The sequence below is a fragment of the Aotus nancymaae genome, unplaced genomic scaffold (assembly GCF_030222135.1).
Source record: "Aotus nancymaae isolate 86718 unplaced genomic scaffold, 86718_ANA_hifiasm-v0.15.2.pri h1tg000103l, whole genome shotgun sequence".
Lineage (NCBI taxonomy): Eukaryota > Metazoa > Chordata > Mammalia > Primates > Aotidae > Aotus > Aotus nancymaae.
The window spans coordinates 2431627-2456336 of NW_026988518.1; the positions used below are offsets into that span (position 1 = coordinate 2431627).

Sequence of the window (24710 nt, forward strand, 5' to 3'; positions counted from 1 at the left end):
ACTTTGGTATAATTTTAGGCCTTCACACAGTTCATAAAATCATGACTTCTTTTAAAAGGAGCAAAATATAGACTGAGAGAAAACAAAGGAAAGAGATAAGACAACTCAGAATCTAAAAACATTAAATAAACTCCACTTTGCAGGCAGTCATGAGTAGAATTATAGTTAAAGAAAAATATAATAAGTGGTAAAAAGAAAAAGAAATTTGTTCAGCTCTTAAAAATGCAGATGAAAATAATAAAGCTTAAAATTATATAAGACACCCTGTTGTGCTATGAAATACTAGATCTTATTTATTCTAACTATATTTTTTTAACTGTTAAGCATCCCGTTTCTCCCACCTGCTTACCTTCCCAACCTTATCAAACATCACATGTACCCTGTAAATACATACACCTAATACTTACTCACCATAATTAAAAATGAAAAAGTTAACAGAAAATGAAAAAAAATAGAAAAATATTAAAAAATAAAATTTGAAATGTAAAATAAGATATGATAATGTCAGACAAACTCAGTAATATTAAGGATAAATGATGACCCAATATGGGATTTCTTGAATTCACTCAAGACCTATCTTTATTTTAGCTATGGTATATATCACTCAATTTTCTGGAAATACAGCAATAAACAAAGCAAACATTACACCTGTCTCACAAAGCTGACATCCTGAGGAGGGAGACAGATCATAAATATTAGGACACAATAATATATATAATATGTTGGGGGATGATAACATGTTGAGTAAAAACAGAGCAGAATAAGAGAATCAAGAGTAGGGCAGCAAAATAGGTGTACCCCAAAGAGAACATTAAATAAGTGTAACCAGTAATCAGAGATGTCATAGAAGAGTTTTTTTCTTTACCTGAATGTGTAACTCCAAATGATTTATATTCCTAGTTTACTATTACCTAGTCAAGTTATTATACCACAATAATTAAGAAAAGTCCTGCCAATAAATATATAGGCCAAAGGGACAAATAGGTTGCAAAGAGTAGGTGGGGGAGAAATTTAGGTTGCTTCACACATTCACTTCCATATATCAGAATATAGAAATTTTGTCTGCAGAATTTTAAAATAAATTATGTTGTGGGTTAACAATTTTATGTAGATGCAAGATAGTTTATGTATGCTAGTAATAGAAATATATTCTTAGACATTCAGGGGTTCAGAAAATATAGGGAAAAAAACTTGTAAATATTTAACAATTGAATGAAAAAAATTAGAAATCAAGAGTATGGTTTAAAATTATTTTGTACAAGTGAATATAAAAGACAAATATTTTTGAAATAGTAGATAATAATATGAATATGGCAATATAATAATGATAATTTGCATGTAAAACCCAGACTATCAAAATGAAGACTGAGTAACTGTGGATTAGGGAAATGAAAGACAGTAAATATGTGCTAAATTCCGTGTATCAAAGTTAACATATACAATTCTAATCTTATCTGGCCATGAGAAAAATCTGCTAATTTATTCCTTTAAGTAAAACACAAAAAGAGCAACAAGGATATTTAAAAGCAAAGTATGTGCCTTGTAAGACATTGGGGCAACAGATAAATAAAGAAAAATGTTATGCACCAATTAACACTGCACTTATAATGTGAAATCTATTATAAATAGTTTTCATAATATGAATGTTTGCTAGAAACTCAGTGATAGTGAGAGATCATAGCAGTAGGCAAATCAGCAAAAATTGTTTATCAAATAAAAAAATGAAATAAAAGGTTATCAAATAAAAAATGAAAACATGATATTTAATCAAGAATTTGTTTTGAAAATTTGTTTTTTGAAAAATGCAAATCAGTTATTCAATTATTCACATAGAAAAAAACAAAAATAAATGATATGAAATAGAAGTTCAGAACATTAGGAATGAGTATATCTATTCGTAGATGCCAAAAAAATGATTATAGCCTTTTAGAACTCTAGACTACTAAAATTCTGAAATATCAATGTGTTTTAGGAAAATATAAATGGATTATAAAATATACCTAGATTAGATTGGAAAGCATAACCAAACGTGTAACAATGGAAGAATTAGGAAGGAGAAAATAAAAGAGAAAATGAAAAAAATCTAACCATGCAAGAGTTGCCATACTAATATACTGTTTCACAGGTGAGCTTTGCCAGTCCTAAAGAGTAACAATTATTATCAATTATAATTATTTCCTGTGTTATTTTAATTTTTCTGGAACACAGGAAAACATGAGATTTAGAATTTATTCTAAAAACTTGATAACAGCACTTGAATAAAATAGCACCAAAGAAACATTAAATGAGCTTATTTACATTGATAAAAAGTTTAAATAAAATTAGCAAATTATATCCAGCAGTATATTAAAAGAATAATGGTAGAGATGATATTCAGAATGTTTAGAAGCAGGAGTATAAGTATTCATTAGTTCATGTGCATATATATATATATATATGCATGTTATAACATTTTATATAGTTATATATTATACATATATACTTAGATACATATATTACTACATATATATGTACATGTGTGTGTGTGTATATATATATGCTATACTTAGATAAATATATATAGTATAACTATGTATTTTCTTGCTTTGTGCCAGGAGCTGTTCTAAGCCTTCTGAATAAATCAACCCACTTAATCTTCTGAACAACCCAATTAGCAGGTGCTATTGTTATCCCCATTTTACTGTTCTAAAAGTAAAATGCATTTAGATAAGGATGTGGAAAAAAATCACAATTATTAAATTTAATTTTAATTAAGTATTTGAAAAAGCTAAGAAGAGTGAGTCTTTAAGATATTGGTCTTTAAGATAATAAAACATTTTAGAAAGCTAAAAATTTAACAGTAGAGTTCTAAAAATAGAGTTCAATGAAATAGAACCAAAAACATATTTTATTTATTATAAAATTAAAAGAGGGAAACTATAAGACCCATAATCTGACAGACAAATAGTGGTATACATAAATATTGTCTCTTATGTAATTATTGATAATAGCAAAATAAAAAGGAAAGAAGGAATTCATATGTCCAACATGAGAGATTGTTTAATTTTCTTAATGCTATACAATGTAATAATAAGTAGCCCTTAAAAATTATGACATAACATTTATTTTTATTGACATTGAAAAATGTTTTAAATGTAAAAAAAGATTATAAAACAGATGAGACAGTATCTTTTTGTAATATATATGTTTGTGTGTGTGCTTTATAGGCATTAAAAATTCTAAAAAGTGGCTGGGCGCGGTGGTTCATGCCTGTAATCCCAGCACTTTGGAGGGCCAAGTCAGGTGGATCACGAGGTGAAGACAGGGAGACCATCCTGGCCAACATGGTGAAACTTCGTCTCTACTAAAAATACAATTATTAGTTGGACATGGTGATGTGCGCCTGTAGTCCCAGTTACTCGGGAGGCTGAGGCAGGAGAATTACCTGAATCTGGGAAGCAGAGGTTGCAGTGAGTCAAGATCATGCCACTGCACTCCAACCTGGTAACGGAGTGAGACACCATTTCAAAAACAAAACAAAACAAAAAAACACATGAAAAGTATGCACCAGAAGTCTCTGTGTGGCAGACATTAAAAGTGATTTTGATTATTAACTGATCATCTTTTTCTATGTGTTTTTCTGTTTTAAAATATCCCATAAAAACATATTATTTTCAGGCTAAAAACATTTAAGTTTTTTATTTATAATTTTAAAGTTTACTTTAAAAATGTAAATAATTCCCAGTATTTAATAGGTAAAGAAAATAGCATATTAGTTTATGTGTTTGTTATATTTCATTTTTCAGGTAATAGTGATTAAAAATATTTACACACCTACTTTAAGTCCACAGTGTAGCACTCTTATATGTATGGCTTTAGAAGTTATAGCACAAGATCTTTACATTAAGGATTGAAGGGAAAGATTTCATTCAAAACAAAGACTGATAATTATGTACATCTTTTTCTCTGTAGTTTATTTTAAAAAATTAATTTTTAAATGATGCATATCTTTTTTAATTTGGTGGTAAAATACTAGTGCAACTTTTAATCAAAATCAAGTTTAAAATCAAGTTTACCACAGATGTAAATGAATTTTCCCAATTGAAAATGCCCCTTCAGCTGCCATTAAATAAAATTTCTCACCTTAACTTAAGTGAAAAAGAACTGGTGGTTGTCATTAAAAGCAAAAATATAAAGTATTATAGCATTGTCTACATTGCTCGTTACAAAACAAACTTTGAAAGAACCCGAGATGCTTTATAGAAGTTTAGTTGGTTTTGAAAAGACACATGGGTGTGGATTTTTTTTTTTTAACGTTCTAGAAATTTTGCCACTACCACTCTTTCTGTTGCAGAGATGTCATCTGTGACTGCTGGGGTAGACAAGAAAGTTTATTCAAACTAAAGAAAGCCAGAAGCCAAAATTAACTGCACAGTAACAATGCACTTTTCATCATGCAGCCTTATGTTTCCTATATATTCTATTTTCTAACATGCATTAGAATACATAAATTTGTATTCTAATGATTTAAGTTTGACTTTAAAATGTGGGAAAAAAAAATGAGAAAGGGCATGACCTGGGAAAGAGAAAAGGGAGAACTTTTGCCACAATGACAGTAGATATATTTGTACCCAGCTACATAATCAGACTATAATCCATTTAAGTTTCCAGAAATATACTTCTCAAAACTCCCCTTCTGTTATGGAAAAGATCCATTCTCTGTGGCATTAAGTGGGTGGAGGGGAATCAATTTGTTTTTACAGAAACAATTCAGCACAACAAGAAACAGCTTAACTTTGGTCCATTTGCCTGTTGGCTTAAGAACAGTCATACTGCTCATAATCAATCCAACAAGTAAATTAAAAAATATATTCATGTGTTATTTCATTCTAAAACCAGCATAGCTGTTCTGTCCTCCTTCTCTGACTTTTCAGCTTCAGAATTCACTGTTGGCTTGGTCTCTCAATCCTCAGCGTATTTGTGATCTTCCTGGCAGCCTCAGCAGAATCTGTTTTGTTAGGCTCTCTCTCCTCTTGGTTCAGGATTTCTGGGGTCATGTGGTTCAAATCTGCTTTTAGAAGTTCAGTTTATACTTCTACTGGCACCTGATGTACTTTAGTACCTTCTTCAGTCTGAATTCAACCCACTTCTAGATAACTCACTTGGACCTTCTCTGGAAGCTCACTCATGTGTGAATTGTACACCTGGCTGTTCCTGGAGCCTATGCTGAATAAACTTGTTCCACAGTCATTTGTGCTGAATCCACCTGGGCCTGAAGCAATGGTAGCACATGCACCTTTCCAGCCTATTCTATAATAATCATTGATGTTACAGGTTCAGTTTGCACACCTGTTTCTACTGAAAGAACTTCTGTTACTAGATAGTCTGAAATATTGTATCACTGAGATTTCTCCTTAAGTCAATTCCTTGCATAAACCACAAGTTGCATAAAGTACAATGGTTGAGTTTATCTCTAGTGTGTATTACCAAGCAATCTTTGAACTGGTCCCAGCTGTTAAAAACACGGTTGCAGACCTGGCCTTCACAGAGCTTCTTTTTCCTTTTTTTTGCCCCTCCTCCAGTTTGCCATGTAGTGAGGTGACCTTTAAGGGTGCTATTTCTAGCAAATCATTGATGATGATTTGGACATTCAAAGGGTTTTCACCCATATATTTTCAAAGATGTTCCTTAAAATGTCCAGAATGGTCAAACTGTTTCTCACAGTACTGATATGCGTGAATTTTTCCCCAGTTCTTTCTCAGTTACCACCTTCTTCAAGGTGGTAAGAATTTAGGTGCTATTTCCATGTGCTGTCCTGAAGATACCTTTTATTGCATATTTCACACTTGAAACTCTCAGTGGAGTGTGATTTCAAGCATTCCTTAAAATGGCAAAACAATTTAAATGTGGATTTGAGGCACAGCCTTTGGATGCTGTAGACATGCCCAGGCACCTGAGCTGGAAGGGGAAAGAATAAGGAGAGATGCCCAGAGCCATACGTGCCTGAGGCTTATAGGGTAGAGGCTGAGATGATACCTCTAAGAACAGTTGGTCTGATCTGCACCTTTGGCAGCTGAGCCAAATGCTTATTTTACTTAGTAACATTGCTGTAGCCTGTAGCAAAACTCTTAACATCATAAAGGAAGAGATAAGAGCCATTTCAAACAGTGAGAGAGAAAAGAGATGAAGTCTGGGAGATTTAACTAGCCTGGTTAGGGTGGTTAAAACTCCGTGAGGGGAAGGAGAGTCTTTTACCCATGGGGAAGAAACAGAGGAGGCAGGGTTTTGGAAAAGAGGCATATCCAACAGTTTTGCATTCACATTCAATGTCCAGGATCCCGGACGAGCCCCCAGTTGAAACAGGAAAAGTTCTCTTATTCCCCTTGCTGGGCATGCGACAGTGGTGTGGCTTGCTTCTGTGGTGTCCTGAAGCTCAAACCCCTGGTGGGAGCATGCAGACGGGCAGGTCTTGGGGAGTGTGGACCTCACAGTAGCATCTAGGTAGCATGAGTGCTTACAGTTCCCGAAGGCCCAGTGAACCTGTGTTACAGTGTACTCTTTCAGCTTAGCCATCTGCAGGTGGCTTGTGTTAATCAGCTCAATTTCGACCTTTTGCCTTATTGCAAGGACAGGGGGCTTTCTGTATCCCGGGGTTTTTTTTTTTCTTTGCCTTAGTGTACCGGAAAAATCAGATCACACATGGGCTTGGAAGATGGGTGCAAGGTTTTTTATTGAGTGGTGGAATAATAATTGTATATGACATCATATTCCCTTACATCTGATTCAAACAAGTAGGTGAATACATTAATCTTCTTTAAAACTAATTATATATCCCAATTTGGGGATCAGGAATGTTTCTGACTTCCTCTGTCAATATGATAGACAGTACATTAGCTCCACAGATTTTCTAACTAATACAAAAACATTCATATTTAATAGATAAGAAAAAAGCCAGTGCTGTTTTAAAATGGATAACTTGTGTGCTTGATTACAAAGTCTAATAATTTAAAGCACATTAATTTTTTTTATTTTACAAAATATTTTATATTATAAAATATCTACTACATGGTCTTTTCTTATGCTCAACTTATGACCATTTCTTAAAAATATATCCTTTAATTTTCTGCCTTATCTCTTTATCAGTGATTTTTAAAATAATTTATGGAGAGAAATAATATTTGCAGATTTTTAAGCTGTTGTCACAGAATTAAACAGCTAGTATGTTCAAGTTTGATAATACATATATTTATATTTTATCAGAAATATTTCTAAATCAACTTCAAGTTTGACTTTAAGATATTTTCCAAAAAATATTTTGAGGGTTAGTTTTGGGATCTTGTCCCACACATTGAAAATGTTTAAAGCAAAACAAAACAGTTTTTCTAATCTAAAAAATGGAGAGTTTTCACCACAACAAATCATCTTATAATTATTTAAAATGAAATCATCATTATGTGATGACGAACGTTTTCCAGCCTATGTTAAATGGTTTTTGTAACTTAGATACATGATGGAGATTATTCTATGGTTGAAAAATGTTAAAAATAGTGTCTTTTCAAGGTAAAGATCGTTATCACCTTGTTGACTATTGCTTTTCAATTGCCTTAGAAAAATTTGTAGAATTATATCCAGCTCTTATATTCTTTGGGAATGAAAATTGTTATGCCAAAGAATACTTTATTCCTTCCAAAATGTCCTTTTCTTTCCTGCAGAAAACTGCTACTTAATGGAAATCTAGGCAAGACCAGGAATTTCTAAATCATTTGTAAGAATCTGGGATATTCTGTCAATACAAAGATGACTAGCTATCGAGAGGCCTCTTATATCTTAGTAAATGCTTTTCTTTTTGTAATCTCATATGAAAAATCAAATGAAATTTTCACTTTTAAAATTTAATACTCGAGTTTTTTTGTGTTTTGTCTTTACTTTGTGGAGATTTTATGATTATATCCTGGTTAACATATAAATATAATTTTATTTCCCACTTTTATTGCAAAAATATGACAAATATTTATTGTATCTTAAAATTGTATTTTGTGAAATTTGCTGTGCTACATTTAAGAGCTCTCTCATTTACCCTTTTCATTTAACCTGTTAGACTGATGTGAGTTTTTCCTTATTAGGAAAAGATGCATTTTGAAATAGTATTTTTGGTTTAGAAGCCCTGTGTGCATAAAAATCAGTTTTAAGCCACAGCAAAAAATGTGGAGCATTTATCCATCTCGTAGCAGAAATTTAGCTTTTGTAATTGAATTATTCCAATTTTCACATCACAGTAACTGTTCAACTATCTACATTGCAAAGAAAATGACTAAGTTTAGAATGTGAAGGAATACTTAAAATTCTTATATTATCACAGATCTCAATGTATCTTCTAAAATGACAATAAAAGAGATGAGTGAATTTATTTTTCTATCTATCAGTGATTTGTGTGAAATTCTTGCCTATATGATGATGTTGGGCAATGCTTGCACAAAAAGGATATTTAGAATCAGTTAACATTGAAATAAACTCTGACAAGGGCACATTTCAGGACAAGAGTTCATGTTTCCTGAGTTCCACTTCTATGACCTCATTATAATGAAATTTTTTTTGTATAATACACACAAAGATCTACATATAGACATACAGCAACTTTCAGAAATCTGTATATTATATGGCTCCAAGTATTTAAAAATTCAAGAATTATTTGAATATGAGAGGCTCCTTGCTCAATAAATTCCATAATTAGAAAGAGATACAAATTTATGAGAATATTACTCTGATTTCCAGAACTTTTGAGGACCTGATTTCTGTCTCTCTGGGTTATGTCCTTCTTAACTTGATCATTGTAAACCTATTCACGGAAATATTTAAGCAAAAATCAGATAGTCTTCTATTGCAGTAGTGGATTTTATATTAGCTTTCACAAATCTAATCATTTCCTTCGTGTGTTGGCAGGAAAACCACAGTCTTAAGTTGAAAAAACCTAAAATGATTATCTAGATCTCACCCTATTTAAAGGGAGGACTACTGAAATTAATTCTATATATTTTTTAAATTTGGATGTTAGTCTGTGGTTGATATTTGTAAGGGATCATTGCTTGTATTAGCTGCTGCAAAAAGGCCAGCCCCAAACTCAGTGGCTTCAAATAATAAACATTTATTATTATTTGAGTATACTCACACATCCTGTCAGGGCTGAATTGTGTAGGTAGTTCTGCTTACCTTGGCTGAACTCTTTCACACATTTGAGATTTGGTGCCTGTAGGGTAGCCTATGGTAGCTTTGGCTTCATCAAGTGGACTCTTCTTTTTGTGGTTTCTCATCCTCCATCAGACAATTAGGAGTCATTCACATAGGAATGGCAGGGTTCCAAAGAGGAAACAGAACATGCAGAGTTTCTTAGACTGAGGTTCAGAATGAGCATGCCATTATTTCTGCCACGTTCTCTTGGTTAAAGCAATTAACGTCAGTTTAAATTCACAGAGTAGGGAAAAAGCTTACATTTTGATAAGAAGAGCTCCAAAGTCCCATTGCAAAGGTAATGGATACAGAGAAAGGGAAAGAAATGGACTCATTTTATCTGAAGTCTATCAAAGACTACCACTCCTGGTCTCAGTTATGCATGTCACTCCTAAAGAAAAAATATGCTCAGTCCCAACCCAGATTGAATCCAGTTCTAACATCATGTTAATTCCAGGGTCTCCTATACTACATAAAGTTCTGATATGGCTTCTCAGATGGAACTCCAAAAAGGGGGAAAATGGGAGCTACCAAGCAGTCACAGGCAGTAGTAATTCTGAAATCATGCTAGAAAAATGTTACCAAGTCCCTCATTTAGAAAATAGGAAATGTTTCTTAAATCCTGCCTTTGCTCCATGGGAGTAACTTCCCTGTTTATTTTTTCCCCTGGCACCCTTTTGCTCTACCTTCCGTGGTGACCTTCATAGTCTATCACTTTGCTGGGCTATTTCTTTTTTTCTTTTTTTTTTTAAGAGATAAAAATAAATGATTTTATTTATTTATTTATTTATTTATTTATTTATTTATTTATTTTACTGGAATTCCTTCCTTTTTAAAATAAATAAATAAATATATATATATATATATATAATAGCACTTTAGGTTCTTGGGTACATGTGCAGAACATGCAGGATTGTTGCATAGCTACCTACATGGCAAGGTAGTTTGCTGCCTCCATCCCCCGTCACCTATATCTGTCATTTCTCCCCATGCTATCCCTCCCCAACCTCCCTACTCCCCGCTGTCCCTCTCCTATTCTTCCCCAACAGACCCCTGTGTGTGATGCTCCCCTCCCTGTGTCCATGTGTTCTCATTGTTCAACACCTGCCTATGAGTGAGAACATGCTGTGTTTGATTTTCTGTTCCTGTGTCAGTTTGCTGAGAATGATGGTCTCCAGATTCATCCATGTCCCTACGAAGGACACAAACTCATTGTTTTTTATGGCTGCATAGTATTTCATGGTGTATATATGCCACATTTTCCTTCTCCAGTTTATCATCGATGGGCATTTGGGTTGGTTCCAGGTCTTTGTTATTGTAAACAGTGCCACAATGAACATACATGTGCATGTGTCTTTATAATAGAACAATTTATAATCCTTTGGATATGTACCCAGTAGTGGGATCGCTGGGTCAAATGGAATTTCTATGTCTAGGTCCTTGAGGAATCGCCACACTGTCTTCCACAATGGTTGAACTAATTTACACCTCCACCAACAGTGTTCCTATTTCTCCACATCCTCTCCAGCATCTGTTGTCTCCAGATTTTTTAATGATTGCCATTCTAACTGGCATGAGATGGTATCTCAATGTGGTTTTTATTTGCATTTCTCTAATGACCATTGATGATGAGCATTTTTTCATATGTTTCTTGGCCTCATAAATGTCTTCTTTTAAAAAGTGTCTGTTCATATCCTTTGCCCACTTTTGAATGGGGTGGTTTGTTTTTTTCTTGGAAATCTGTTTTAGTTCTTTGTAGATTCTGGATATTAGCCATTTGTCAGATGGGTAGATTGCAAAAAATTTTTCCCATTCTGTTGGTTGTCTGTTCACTCTAATGATTGTGTCTTTTGCTGTACAGAAGCTCTGGAGTTTAATTAGATCCCATTTGTCTATTTTGGCTTTTGTTGCCAATGCATTCGGTGTCTTAGTCATTAAGTCCTTGCCTATGCCTATGTCCTGAATGGTTTTGCCTAGAATTTCTTCTAGGATTTTTATGCTGTTAGGTCTTATGTTTAAGTCTTTAATGTATCTGGAGTTAATTTTAGTGTAAGATGTCAGGAAGGGGTCCAGTTTCTGCTTTCTGCACATGGCTAGGCAGTTTTCCCAACACCATTTATTAAACAGGGAATCCTTTCCCCATTGCTTGTTTTTGTCAGGTCTGTCAAAGATCAGATGGTTGTAGATGTGTGATGCTGCCTCTCGGGCCTCTGTTCTGTTCCATTGGTCTATATCTCTGTTTTGGTACCAGTACCATGCTGTTTTGATTACTGTAGACTTGCAGTATAGTTTGAAGTCAGGTAGCATGATGCCTCCAGCTTTGTTCTTTTTGCTTAGGATTGTGTTGGCTATGCGGGCTCTCTTTTGATTCCATATGAAGTTTAAGGTGTTTTTTTTCCAGTTCTGTGAAGAAGGTCACAGGTAGCTTGATGGAGATAACATTGAATCTATAAATGCTTTGGGCAGTATGGCCATTTTCACGATACTGATTCTTCCTAACAAAGAACATGGAATGTTTTTCCATCTGTTTGTGTCCTCTCTTATTTCCTTGAGCAGTGGTTTGTATTTCTCCTTGAAGAGATCCTTTACCTCCTTTGTTAGTTGTATTCCTAGATATTTTATTCTCTTTGTAGCAATTGTGAATGACAGTTCATTCTTGATTTGGCTCTGTTTAAGTTTGTTATTGGTGTATAAGAATGCTTGTGATTTCTGCACATCAATTTTGTATCCTGAGACTTTGCTGATGTTGCTTATCAGTTTCAGGAGATTTTGTGCTGAGATGATAGGGTCTTTTAAATATACCATCATGTCATCTGCAAATAGAGACAATTTGACTTCCTCCTTTCCTAATTGAATACCCTTTATTTCTTTTTCTTGCCTGATTGCTCTGGCTAGAACTTCCAATACTATATTGAATAGGAGTGGTGAGAGAGGGCATCCTTGTCTAGGGTCAGATTTCAAAGGGAATGCTCCCAGTTTTTGCACATTCAGTATGATATAGGCAGTGGGTTTCTTGTAAATAGCTTTTATTATTTTGAGATATGTTCCATCGATACCTAGTTTATTGAGAGTTTTTAGCCTAAAGTTCTATTGCATTTTGTCAAAGGCCTTCTCTGCATCTATTGAGATAATCATGTAGTTTTTGTCTTTGGTTCTGTTTATGTGCTGGATTACGTTTATAGACTTGCTTATGTTGAACCAGCCTTGAATCCCAGGGATGAAACCTACTTGATTGTGATGGATAAGCTTTTTGATGTGTTGTTGCAGTCGATTTGCCAGCATTTTATTGAATTTTTTTGCATCTATGTTCATCATGGATATTGACCTGAAGTTTCCTTTCTTTGAGGAGTCTCTGCTGTGTTTTGGTATCAGGATGATGTTGGTCTCATAAAATGATTTGGGAAGGGTTCCCTCTTTTTGAATCGTTTGAAGTAGTTTCAGAACTATTTAGCTCCTCTTTGTATGTCTGGTAGAATTCTGCTGTGAACCCATCTGGACCTGGACTTTTTTTGGTTGGTAGACTATTAATTGGTGCCTCAACTTCAGCCCTTGTTATTGTCTCTTCCTGGTTTAGGCTTGGAAGTGTGCAAGTGTGCAGAAATTTCTTCCTTTCTTCCAGGTTTACTGGTTTATGTGCATAGAGTTGGTTGTAGTAATCTCTCATGGTAGTTTGTATTTCTTTGGAATAGGTGGTGATATCCCCTTTGTCGTTTTTTATTGCATCTATTTGATTCTTATCTCTTTTCTTTTTATTAATCTGGCTATCAGTCTATCTATTTTGTTGATCTTATCAAAAAACCAGCTCCTGGATTTATTGATATTTTGAAGGTTTTTTTTGTGTCTCTATCTCCTTCAGTTCTGCTCTGATCTTAATTATTTCTTGTCTTCTGCTAGCTTTTGAGTTTTTTTTTATCTTCCTCCTCTAGCTCTTGCAATTTTGATAACAGGGTGTCGATTTTAGATCTTTCCTTGCTGCTCCTGTGGGCTTTTATTGCTATAAATTTTCCTCTAGACACTGCTTTAAATGTGCCCCAGAGATTCTGGTACATTGTGTCTTCGTTCTCATTGGTTTCGAAGAACAACTTTATTTCTGTCTTCATTTCATTGTTTATCCAGTCAACATTCAGAGCCAGTTGTTCAGTTTCCATGAAATTTTGCAGTTCTGAGTTAGTTTCTTAATCCTGAGTTCTACAGTGCAATCAGTTCAATCCTTGATTGCACTGTGGTCTGAGAGACTGTTTGTTATGATTTCCATTCTTTTGCATTGCTGAGGAGTGGTTTGCTTCCAATTATGTGATCAGTTTTAGAGTAGGTGTCATGTGGTGCTGAGAATGTATATTCTGTGGATTTGGGGTGGAGAGTTCTGTAGATGTCTATTAGGTTTGCTTGGTCAAGATCTGAGTTCAAGTCCTGGATACCCTTGTTAATTTTCTGTCTCGTTGATCTGTCTAGTATTGACAATGGAGTATTAAAGTCTCCTACTATTATTGTGTGGGACTCTAAGTCTCTTTGTAGGTCATTAAGAACTTGCTTTATGTATCTGGGTGCTCCTGTATTGGGTGTGTATACATTTAGGACAGTTAGCTCTTCTTGTTGCATTGATCCTTTTCCCATTATGTAATGCCCTTCTTTGTCTCTTTTGATCTTTGTTGGTTTAAAGTCTATTTTATCAGAGACTAGGTTGCGACTCCTCCTTTTTTTGCTCTCTATTCACTTGGTTAATGTTCCTCCATCCCTTTATTTTGAGCCTACGTTTGTCCTTGCATGTGAGATGGGTTTCCTGGATATAGCATACGAATGGGTTTTGACTTTTTATCCAATTTTCCAGTGTGTGTCTTTTGATTGGGGCATTTAGTCTATTTACATTTAAGATTAATATAGTTATATGTGAATTTGATCCTGCCATTTTGATGCTTGCTGGTTATTTTGCCCATTAGTTGACACAGTTTCTTCATTGTGTCGATGCTCTTTACAATTTGGTATATTTTTGGAGTGGCTGGTACTGTTTGTTCCTTTTTATGTTTAGTGCTTCTTTCAAAAGCTCTTGTAAGGTAGGCCTGGTGGTGACTAAATCTCTCAGCAATTGCTTGTTCGCAAAGGATTTTATTTCTCCTTCACCTATGAATCTTATTTTGGCTGGATATGAAATTCTAGGTTGAAAGTTCTTTTCCTTAAGGATGTTGAATATTGGCCCCTGCTCTCTTGTGGCTTGTAGGGTTTTTGTGGAGAGATCCTCTGTGAATCTGATGGGCTTCCCTATGTGGGTAACCTGACCTCTCTCTCTGGCTGCCCTTAGCATTTTCTCCTTCATTTCAACCCTGGTGAATCTGACGATTATGTGCCTTGGGGTTGCTTTTCTTGAGGAATATCTTTGTGGTGTTTTTTCTATTTCCTGGACTTTAATATTGGCCTGCCTTGCTAGGTTGGGAAAGTTCTCCTGGATGATGTTCTGAAGAGTGTTTTCTAGCTTGGATTCATTCTCTCTGTCACATTGAGGTACACCTATCAAATGTAGATTAGGTATTTTCACATAATCCCATATTTCTTGGAGGCTTGTTCATTTCTTTTCACTCTTTTTTCTCTAATCTTGCCTTCTCATTTTATTTCATTGAGTTGATTTTCAGTCTCTGATATCCTCTCTTCTGCTTGGTCGATTTGGCTATTGAAACTTGTGTATGCTTTGCGAAGTTCTTGTGTTTTGTGTTTTTCAGCTCCATCAAGTCATTTATATTCTTCTCTAAGCTGTTCTTTCCCGTTAGCATTTCATCAAACTTTTTTCAAGGTTCTTAGTTTCTTTGCATTGGGTTAGAACATGTTCTTTTACCTCAGAGAATTTCGTTATTACCCACCTTCTGAAGCCTTTTTCTGTCAATTCATCAGACTCGTTCTCCATCCAGCTTTGTTCCCTTGCTGGTGAGGAGTTGTGATCCCTTGGAGGAGGAGAGTTGTTCTGGTTTTTGGTGTTTTCATGCTTTTTGCACTGGTTTCTTCCCATCTTTGTGGATTTATCTACCTGTGGTCTTTGTAGTTGGTGACTTTCGGATGGGGTCTCTGAGTGGACGTCCTTTTTGTTGATGATGAAGTTATTTCTTTCTGTTTTTTAGTTTTCTTTCTAACAGTCAGGCCCCTCTGCTGTAGGACTGCTGGAGGTCCACTCCAGACACTCCTTGCCTGGGGATCACCTGTGGTGGCTGCAGAACAGTAAGACTTTCTGCCACTTTCTCCTGTTATCTTAGTCCCAGAAGGATACTCGCCAGATGTCAGCCTGAGCTCTCTTTTATGAGGTATCTCTTTGAATATACCGGGGTCAGGGAGCTGCTTGAGGAGACAGTCTGACCCTTAGAGGAGCTGAAGTGCTTAGCTGTGATCTCCGTTTTTCTGTTCAGAGCTGCTGGGCAGGTATGTTTACATCTGCTGCAGTGGAACTCCTAACTGCCTTTTTTCCCAGGTGCTCTGTTCTGGGATGTGGGGCTTTATTTATAAGTTCCTGACATGCTGCTGCCTTTTTTTAGAGATGCCCTGCCCAGCTAGGAGATATTCTAGTCACAGTATGCCATCAGACTTGTTGCTGAGCTGCTGTGGGCTCTGCCCAGCTGCTGTGTGAACTTCCTTGCAGTTTTGTTTATAAAGGTATAGTTAAAACTGCCTCGGTAATGGTGGTCTGCTTCAGTAATGGCGGACTGCCTCTCTAATGGCAGACTGCCTTGGTAATGGTGGACTGCCTCAGTAGTGGTGAACTGCCTCAATAATGGTGGACACCCTTACCCCACAGAGCTGGACCATCACTGGTCCAAGTGCGCTTGGTGTGAACCTCTCAATTCAGAGTGTTTCAGATTGCTGGTCTTTGTAGGGGTGGGACCCACCGAATCAGATCACCTGGCTTCCTGTTTCAGCCTCCTTTTTTTCAGTTGAATGGGGGGGCTCTGTCTCCTAGGTGTTCCAGATGCCAGTTGAAATGGCCGCCCAGATTTGTGTGAGTTTTTGTGCGGAGACCTGCTGCACTGGCTGTCATGCTGGAAACGTGTGGCACTTTTCAGCCTGGGAATCTCCTGGTCTGTGGGCAGCAATAACTCGTTTGGAAATGTGGTGATCACTCACCTTCTGCATTGTTCTTACTGGGAACTGCACTCCAGAGCTGTTTCTTTTCGGCCATCTTCTCCTGGGCTATTTCTGAAGAAGTGGTCCATATGGCACCTGATTAGTTTTCTTAGACTTATTCATTCTTATAGAAAGTTATACACAATTTAAATCTTTTTTATTACAGGTTGATGGCTATTTCACCTATGAAAATTGTGGGAAAACTTTATGGGTTTTCTCTAAGTCTGGTTATACTATACTTCTGCTACAAAAGCCATACTATAATTATTTTCGAGAATGCTTCTTTGTACACACTTAATTACTGCTCTTTGGGGATTTGACGTTTGTGGGAGAATACTCTAAGATTTCTAGAAGCACCCTTCCCCTGGTGGGCACCACTTAATTCTTTCAGAGGGCTTAACAAAGGTATTTAAAGCCACAGCCTTAATTTGATCATAGTCTTTAAGCCTCATTTTACATGGAAGATATTTGCCAACTGGAAAGACTATAAGGAAAATCAACTTCATTTTCCAACTCAGCAATCCTTGGCCTCTCTGTATTCCCTCTAAAATCTGCTTGCAAACAGATGAGTGCTTTTTTGACTCTCTCCTTATCAATATACTTTATCACACGCAATAAAACCAACTGACAATCTGAATAATACCTAAGAAATTATCTTACCATAGTCCATAAATCTATTAGGTACATAATCTTACTTTAAATTTACCACAGGCAAGAGTTTCATTCTTGTTGCCCAGGCTGGAGTGCAATGGCACGATCTTGGCTCACTGCAACCTCTGCCTCCCGGATTCAAGCTATTCTCCTGCCTAAGCCTACCAAGTAGCTGGGATTACAGGCATGTGCCACCATGTCTGGCTAATTTTTTATTTATTTATTTATTTATTAGCAGAAATGGGGTTTCCATGTTGGTTGGGCTGGTCTTGAACTCCTGACCTCAGGTGATCTACCTGCCTCGGCTTTCCAAAGTGTTGATATTACAGGTGTGAACCACTGTGCCCAGCTGCAATGATTTTACATTTGCTGCTGCATAACACAGGTCACCATTCTTCCGGCATACATAATCATTTCATTATTCGGCCTTTGATAATAGTTGACATATCATCTTTTTGGCTTTGAAGCAATTATCAGCCTCTGCTTACTACCTGATTCTATAGCCAATGCCATATATTTTAGGTTTGTGTTACATATTATTGTACTTGTAGGCACAGTCTTCCATCAACTAGCTATTGTTGTAGAACAAACCACTCCCAACCCAGTGGCCTAGAACAACGTGCATGTATTACTGTTCACAAGTCTAAGGGTCAGGTTGGACAGTCATGCAGGTCTACACTGAGTTCAACTGGTCTCAACCAGTTTTCTGATGAGTTGCCAGTGCCTCCTCAGGAGTAAGACTGTCAAACTATTCTCCCGTTCATTTCCTAAACCCACCTGAGAGGTGTGAGCTGTTGAGTAAAACAATATGGAATTCCTGGGGTAGATTCGATGTGTTAACTGTCATAGCTGCTATCTTCCACAGCTGCTTCTGTGTTCTGTGAGCTTACACCTGAATAGCTCCAGTGATGTGCCTCAGTGTAATGGCTGATGGGTACAGTGGTCTAATAGCCTCTCTATAGCCTTAGTCAGAAGTAAGGCATTAAACACAAATTTCTGAAAACACTTTGTTGGTAAATGTGTAAGATACCCAAGCAATGAAACATAAAATGAAAAAGCATTTCCTTCCCCAAAATTCTATAAACAACTCCAACAATGAGTTTATGACAATAACATATGCTTGAAACTAAAAGTAAAACTCAACAGTTGTGAAAGTGTTATAGAATGTTAAAATCTGTGGCTGAAAAAGTCAGGCATTTACATTTTTAGGGTTTTGAAATAATGAGTCCTCTGTGAAATAAATATTTAAAGATTGGCCTGGTAGTAATAGGTAGATTACAATGGAAGAAAAAAGGCACAAATGTGTCAAACATATGAGAACAATAGTTCATATAGAACACAATCAAAGTATAAGCGACAAAATCTCATTGATTTATTCATTAATTCAGTCAACAAACATTTGTTTAATGTATAAATTGTTGGGCACTGTTCGAAGCATGAGAGACATAATATGAATTAAAATCAATATTGCTTTCAAATAAATTTCCACCTACAAGGAGGAATTACATAATAAATCTCTAAAACAAATGTGATACATAAAATATTGTATGCTATTTATAAATCAGCATTGTAGATCATAATAAAGTAGTGTAAAAATGTATTTTTTAAAATTCAATTTAATTTATTTTTTGATTGCATTTTAGGTTTTGGGGTACATGTGAAGAACATGCAAGATTGTTGCATAGGTACACACATGGCAGCATGATTTGCTGCCTTCCTCCCCATCACCTATATCTGGCATTTCTCCCCATGCTATCTTCCCCCAAATCCCCACCCCCCGATGTCCCTTCCCTATTTCCCCCGACAGATCCCAGTATGTGATGCTCCCCTCTCTGTGTCCATGTGTTCTCATTGTTCAACACCCACCTATGAGTGAGAACATGTGGTGTTTGATTTTCTGTTCTTATGTCAGTTTGCTGAGAATGATGGTTTCCAGGTTCATCCATGTCCCTACAAAGGACAGGAACTCATAGTTTTTATGGCCGCGTAACATTCTGTGGTGTATATGTGCCACATTTTCCCTGTCCAGTCTATCATTGATGGGCATTTGGATTGGTTCCAGGTCTTTGCTATTGTAAACTGTGCTGCAGTGAACATTCGTGTGCACGTGTCCTTATAGTAGAATGATTTATAATCCTTTGGATATATACCCAGTAATGGGATTGCTGGGTCAAATGGAATTTCTATGTCTAGGTCCTTGAGGAATCGCCACACTGTCTTCCACAATGGTTGAACTAATTTACACTCCCACCAAGAGTGTAAAAGTGGTCCTATTTCTCCACATCCTCTCCAGCATCTGTTGTCTCCAGATTTTTTAATGATCGCCTTTCTAACTGGTGTGAGATGGTATCTCAATGTAGTTTTGATTTGCATTTTTCCAATGACCATTGATGATGAGCATTTTTTCATATGTTTGTTGGCCTCATAAATGTCTTCTTTTAAAAAATGTCTGTTCATATCCTTTGCCCACTTTTAAATGGGGTGGTTTGTTTTTTTCTTGTAAATCTGTTTTAGTTCTTTGTAGATTCTGGATACCCTTTGTCAGATGGGTAGACTGCAAAAACTTCTTCCCATTCTGTTGGTTGCTGATTCACTCTAATAACTGTTTCTTTTGCTGTGCAGAAGCTGTGGAGTTTAATTAGGTCCCATTTGTCCATTTTGGCTTTTGTTGCCAATGCTTTTGGTGTTTTGGTCATGAAGTCCTTGTCTACGCCTATGTCCTGAATGGTTTTGCCTAGCTTTTCTTCTAGGGTTTTTATGGTGTTAGGTCTTATGTTTAAGTCTTTAATCCATCTGGAGTTAATTTTAGTGTAAGGTGTCAGGGAGGGGTCCAGTTTCTGCTTTCTGTACATGGCTATCCAGTTTTCCCAACATCATTTATTAAACAAGGAATCCTTTCCCCATTGCTTGTTTTTGTCAGGTTTGTCAAAGATTGGATGGTTGTAGATGTGGGATGTTGCCTCCGAAACCTCTGTTCTGTTCTATTGGTCTATATCTCTGTTTTGGTACCAGTACCATGCTGTTTTGATTATTGTAGCCTTGTAGTATAGTTTGAAGTCCGGTAGTGTGATGCCTCCCGCTTTGTTCTTTTTGCTTATAATTGACTTGGCTATGCGGGCTCTCTTCTGGTTCCATATGAAGTTTAAGGTGTTTTTTTCCAGTTCTGTGAAGAAGGTCTTTCGTAGCTTGATGGGGATAGCATTGAACCTGTAATTATTTTGGGCAGTGTGGCCATTTTCATGATACTGATTCTTCCTAACCATGAACATGGAATGTTTCTCCATCTGTTTGTGTCCTCTTTTATTTCGTTCATCAGTGGTTTGTACTTCTCCTTGGAGAGGTCCTTTACATTCCTTGTTAGTTTTATTCCTAGGTATTTTATTCTCTTTGTAGCAATTGTGAATGGCAGTTCGTTCTTGATTTGGCTCTCTTTAAGTCTGTCATTGGTGTATAGGAATGCTTGTGATTTTTGCACATTGATTTTGTATCCTGAGACTTTGCTGAAGTTGCTTATCTGTTTCAGGAGATTTGGGGCTGAGACGAGGGGGTCTTCTAGATATACAATCATGTCTGCAAATAGAGATAATTTGACTTCCTCCTTTCCTATTTGAATACCCTTTGTTTCAGTTTCTTGCCTGATTGCTCTGGCTAGAACTTCCAGTACTATATTGAATAGGAGTGGTGAGAGAGGTTATCCTTGTCTAGTGCCAGATTTCAAAGGGAATGCTTCCAGTTTTTGCCCATTCAGTATAATATTGGCTGTTGGTTTGTCATAAATAGCTTTTATTATTTTGCGATACGTTCTGTCAATACCTAGTTTATTGAGGATTTTTAGCATAAAGGGCTGTTGAATTTTGTCAAAGGCCTTCTCTGCATCAATTGCAATAATCATGTGGTTTTTTTCTTTGGTTCTGTTTATGTGGTGAATTATTTTCATAGACTTTCATATGTTGAACCAGCCTTGCATCCCTGGGATGAATCCTACTTGATCATGATGGATAAGCTTTTTGATGTGCTGTTGGCAATTGGTTTGCCAGTATTTTATTGAAGATTTTTGCATCTATGTTCATCATGGATATTGGCCCGAAATTTTCTTTTCTTGCTGAGTCTCTGCCGGGTTTTGGTATCAGGATGATGTTGGTCTCATAAAATGATTTGGGAAGGATTCCCTCTTTTTGGATTGTTTGGAATAGTTTCAGAAGGAATGGTACCAGCTCCTCTTTGTATGTCTGGTAGAATTCACCTGTGAACCCATCTGGATCTGGGCTTTTTTTGGGTGGTAGGCTATTAATTCATGCCTCAACTTCAGACCTCATTATTTGTCTATTCAGCGTTTTGACTTTTTCCTGGTTTAGGCTTGGGAGGATGCAAGTGTTCAGGAATTTATCCATTTCTTCCAGTTTTACTAGTTTATGTGCATAGGGTTGTTTGTAATAATCTCTGATGATAGTTTGAATTTCTGTGGGATCTGTGGTGATACCCCCTTTATTGTTTTTTATTGCATCTATTTGATTATTCTCTCTTTTCTTTTTTATTAATCTGGCTAGTGGTCTATTTTGTTGATCTTTTTTGAAAAACCAGCTCCTGGATTTGTTGATTTTTTGAAGGGTTTTTTGTGTCTCTATCTCCTTCAGGTCTGCTCTGATCTTAGTTATTTCTTGTCTTCTGCTAGGTTTTGAGTTTTTTTTTATCTTGCTCATCTAGCGCTTTCAATTTCGATGATAGGGTGTCAATTTTAGATGTCTCCTTGCTTCTCATGTGGGCATTTATTGCTATATATTTTCCTCTAGAGACTGCTTTAAATGTGTCCCAGAGATTCTGGTACATTGTGTCTTCATTCTCATTGGTTTTGAAGAAAATCTTTATTTCTGCCTTCATTTTATTGTTTATCCAGTCAACATTCAAGAGCCAGTTGTTCAGTTTCCATGAAGCTGTGCGGTTCTGAGTTAGTTTCTGAATTCTGAGTTCTAACTTGATTGCACTGTGGTCTGAGATACTGTTTGTTATGATTCCGTTCTTTTGCATTTGCTGAGGAGTGATTTACTTCCAATTATGTGGTCAGTTTTAGAGTAGGTGTGATATGGTGCTGAGAAGAATGTATATTCTATGGATTTGGGGTGGAGATTTCTGTAGATGTCTATTAGGTTTGCTTGATCGAGATCTGAGTTCAAGTCCTGGATACCCTTGTTAATTTTCTGTCTCATTGATCTGTTTAATATTGACAATGGGGTGTTAAAGTCTCCCACTATTATTGTGTAGGAGTCTAAGTCTCTTTGTAAGTCATTAAGAACTTGCCTTATGTATCTGCGTGCTCCTGTATTGGGTGTGTATATATTTAGGATAGTTAGCTCTTCTTGTTGTATTGATCCTTTTACCATTATGTAATGTCCTTCTTTGTCTCTTTTGAGCTTTGTTGGTTTAAAGTCTATTTTATCAGAGACGAGAGTTGCAACTCCTGCTTTTTTTTGCTCTCTATTTGCTTGGTGAATCTTCCTCCATCCATTTATTTTGAGCCTACATGTGTCCTTGCACGTGAGATGTGTTTCCTGGATACAGCGCACCGATGAGTTTTGGCTTTTTATCCAATTTGCCAGTGTGTGTCTTTTGATTGGGGCATTTAGCCCATTTACATTCAGGGTTAATATTGTTATATGTGAATTTGATCCTGCCATTTTGATGTTAGCTAGTTATTTTGCCCATTAGTTGACACAGTTTCTTCATTGTGCCAATGCTCTTTACAATTTGGTACATTTTTGGAGTGGCTGGTACTGGTTGTTCCTTTCTATGTTTAGTGCCTCTTTCAGGAGCTCTTGTAAAGCAGGCCTAGCGGTAATGAAATCTCTGAGTACTTGCTTGTTCGCAAAGGATTTTATTTCTCCTTTACTTATGAAGCTTAGTTTGGCTGGACAGGAAAAAATGGATTTGAAATTCTGGGTTGAAAGTCCTTTTCTTTAAGGATGTTGAATATTGACCCTCCCTCTCTTCTGGCTCATAGGGTTCTGTGGAGAGATCTGCTGTGAGTCTGATGGGCTTCACTTTGTGGGTAACCCGATCTTTCTCTCTGGCTGCCCTTAGCATTTTCTCCTTCATTTCAACCCTGGTGAATCTGACGATTATATGCCTTGCAGTTGCTCTTCTTGAGGAATATCTTTGTGGTGTTCTCTGTATTTCCTGGACTTGAATATTGGCCTGCCTTGCTAGGTTGGGGAAGTTTTCCTGGATAATATCCTGAAGAGTATTTTCCAGCTTGGATTCATTCTCTCTGTCACATTCATGTATATCTATCAAACATAGATTAGGTCTTTTCACATAGTCTCATATTTCTTGGAGACTTTGTTCATTCCTTTTTACCCTTTTTTCTCTCATCTTGCCTTCTCGTTTTATTTCATTGAGTTTATCTTTGACCTCTGATATCCTTTCTTCTACTTGGTCAGTTCAGCTGCTGAAACTTGTGTATGCTTTGCGAAGTTCTCGTGTTGTGTTTTTCAGCTCTGTCAATTCACTTATATTCCTCTCTAAGTTGTTTATTCTTGTTAGCATTTCATCAAATCTTTTTTCAACGTTCTTAGTTTCTTTGCATTGGGTTAGAACATGTTCTGTTAGTTCACAGAAGTTTCTTATTACCCACCTTCTGAAGCCTGATTCTGTAAATTCATCACACTCATTCTCCATCCAGCCTTGTTCCCTTGCTGGTGAGGAGTTGTGATCCCTTGTAGGAGGAGAGGCATTCTGGTTTCGACTGTTTTCATCCTTTTTGCACTGGTTTCTTCCCATCTTTGTTGATTTATCCATCTGTCATGTTTGTAATTGTTGACTTTCAGATTGGGTCTCTGAGTTGACGTCCAGTTTGTTGATGTTGAAGTTATTTCTTTCTGTTTCTTAGTTTTCCTTCTAACAGCCTGGTCTTTCTGCTATAGGACTGGTGAGGTCCACTCCAGGCCCTGCTTGCCTGGGGATCACCTGCAGTGGCTGCAGAATAGTAAGGGTTGCTGCCAGTTTCTTCTTCTGCTATCTTTGTCCCAGAAGGATATCTGCCAGATGTCAGTCTGAGCTCTCCTTTATGAGGTGACTCTTTAGATATACAGGCATCAGGGAGCTGCTTGAGGGGACAGTCTGTCCTTTATAGGAGCTCAAGTGCTGAGCTGTGAGCTCCATCGTTCATTCAGAGCTGCTGGGCAGGTACGTTTAAGTCTACTGCAGCAGAACTCATAACCCCCACCCCTTTTTTTCCCAGGTGCTCTTTCCTGGGGCGTTAGGGCTTTATTTATGAGTTTCTGTTGTGCTGCTGCCTTTTTTCAGGGCTGCCCTGCCCATCAAGGAGGCAGCCTAGTCACTGTCTGCCTGCAGAGGCTTTGCTGAGCTGCTGTGGGCTCCGCCCAGGTGCTGTGTGAACTTCCCTGCAGTCCTGTTAATATGGGTATAGTTAGAACTGCCTTGGCTATGGCGGCCCACCTCTGTAATGATGGACTCTCTCTGTAATGGCAGGCTGCCTCAGCAGTGGCAAACTACCTTCGTAGTGCTGGACTGCCTTGGTAATGGCAGACACTCCTCCCCCACAGAGCTGGAACATCCCGGGTTCAGCTGTGCTTGCTGTGAATCTCTCAATCCGGAGCTTTTCCAATTGCTGTTTTTTTTGGGGGGTGGGACCACCCAAGCCTGATCACCTGGCTCCCTACCTCAGAGCCTTTTTTTTGTTGTTGTTGAACAGTCTACTGTCTACCAGGTGTTCCAGTCACCTGTTCAAAAGGCACTGGGAT

The 24710-nt window shown here is 36.9% G+C and overlaps 1 protein-coding gene and 1 pseudogene across 3 annotated transcripts in view; one reads left to right on the forward strand and one right to left on the reverse strand.

The window, feature by feature from the left end:
- The window catches only part of DPYD (dihydropyrimidine dehydrogenase), an 865822-nt gene that overhangs the window by 147679 nt on the left and 693433 nt on the right, over nucleotides 1–24710 (forward strand). The window lies entirely within an intron of this gene.
- LOC135272055 (zinc finger protein 131-like) lies at nucleotides 4864–24523 on the reverse strand (annotated as a pseudogene).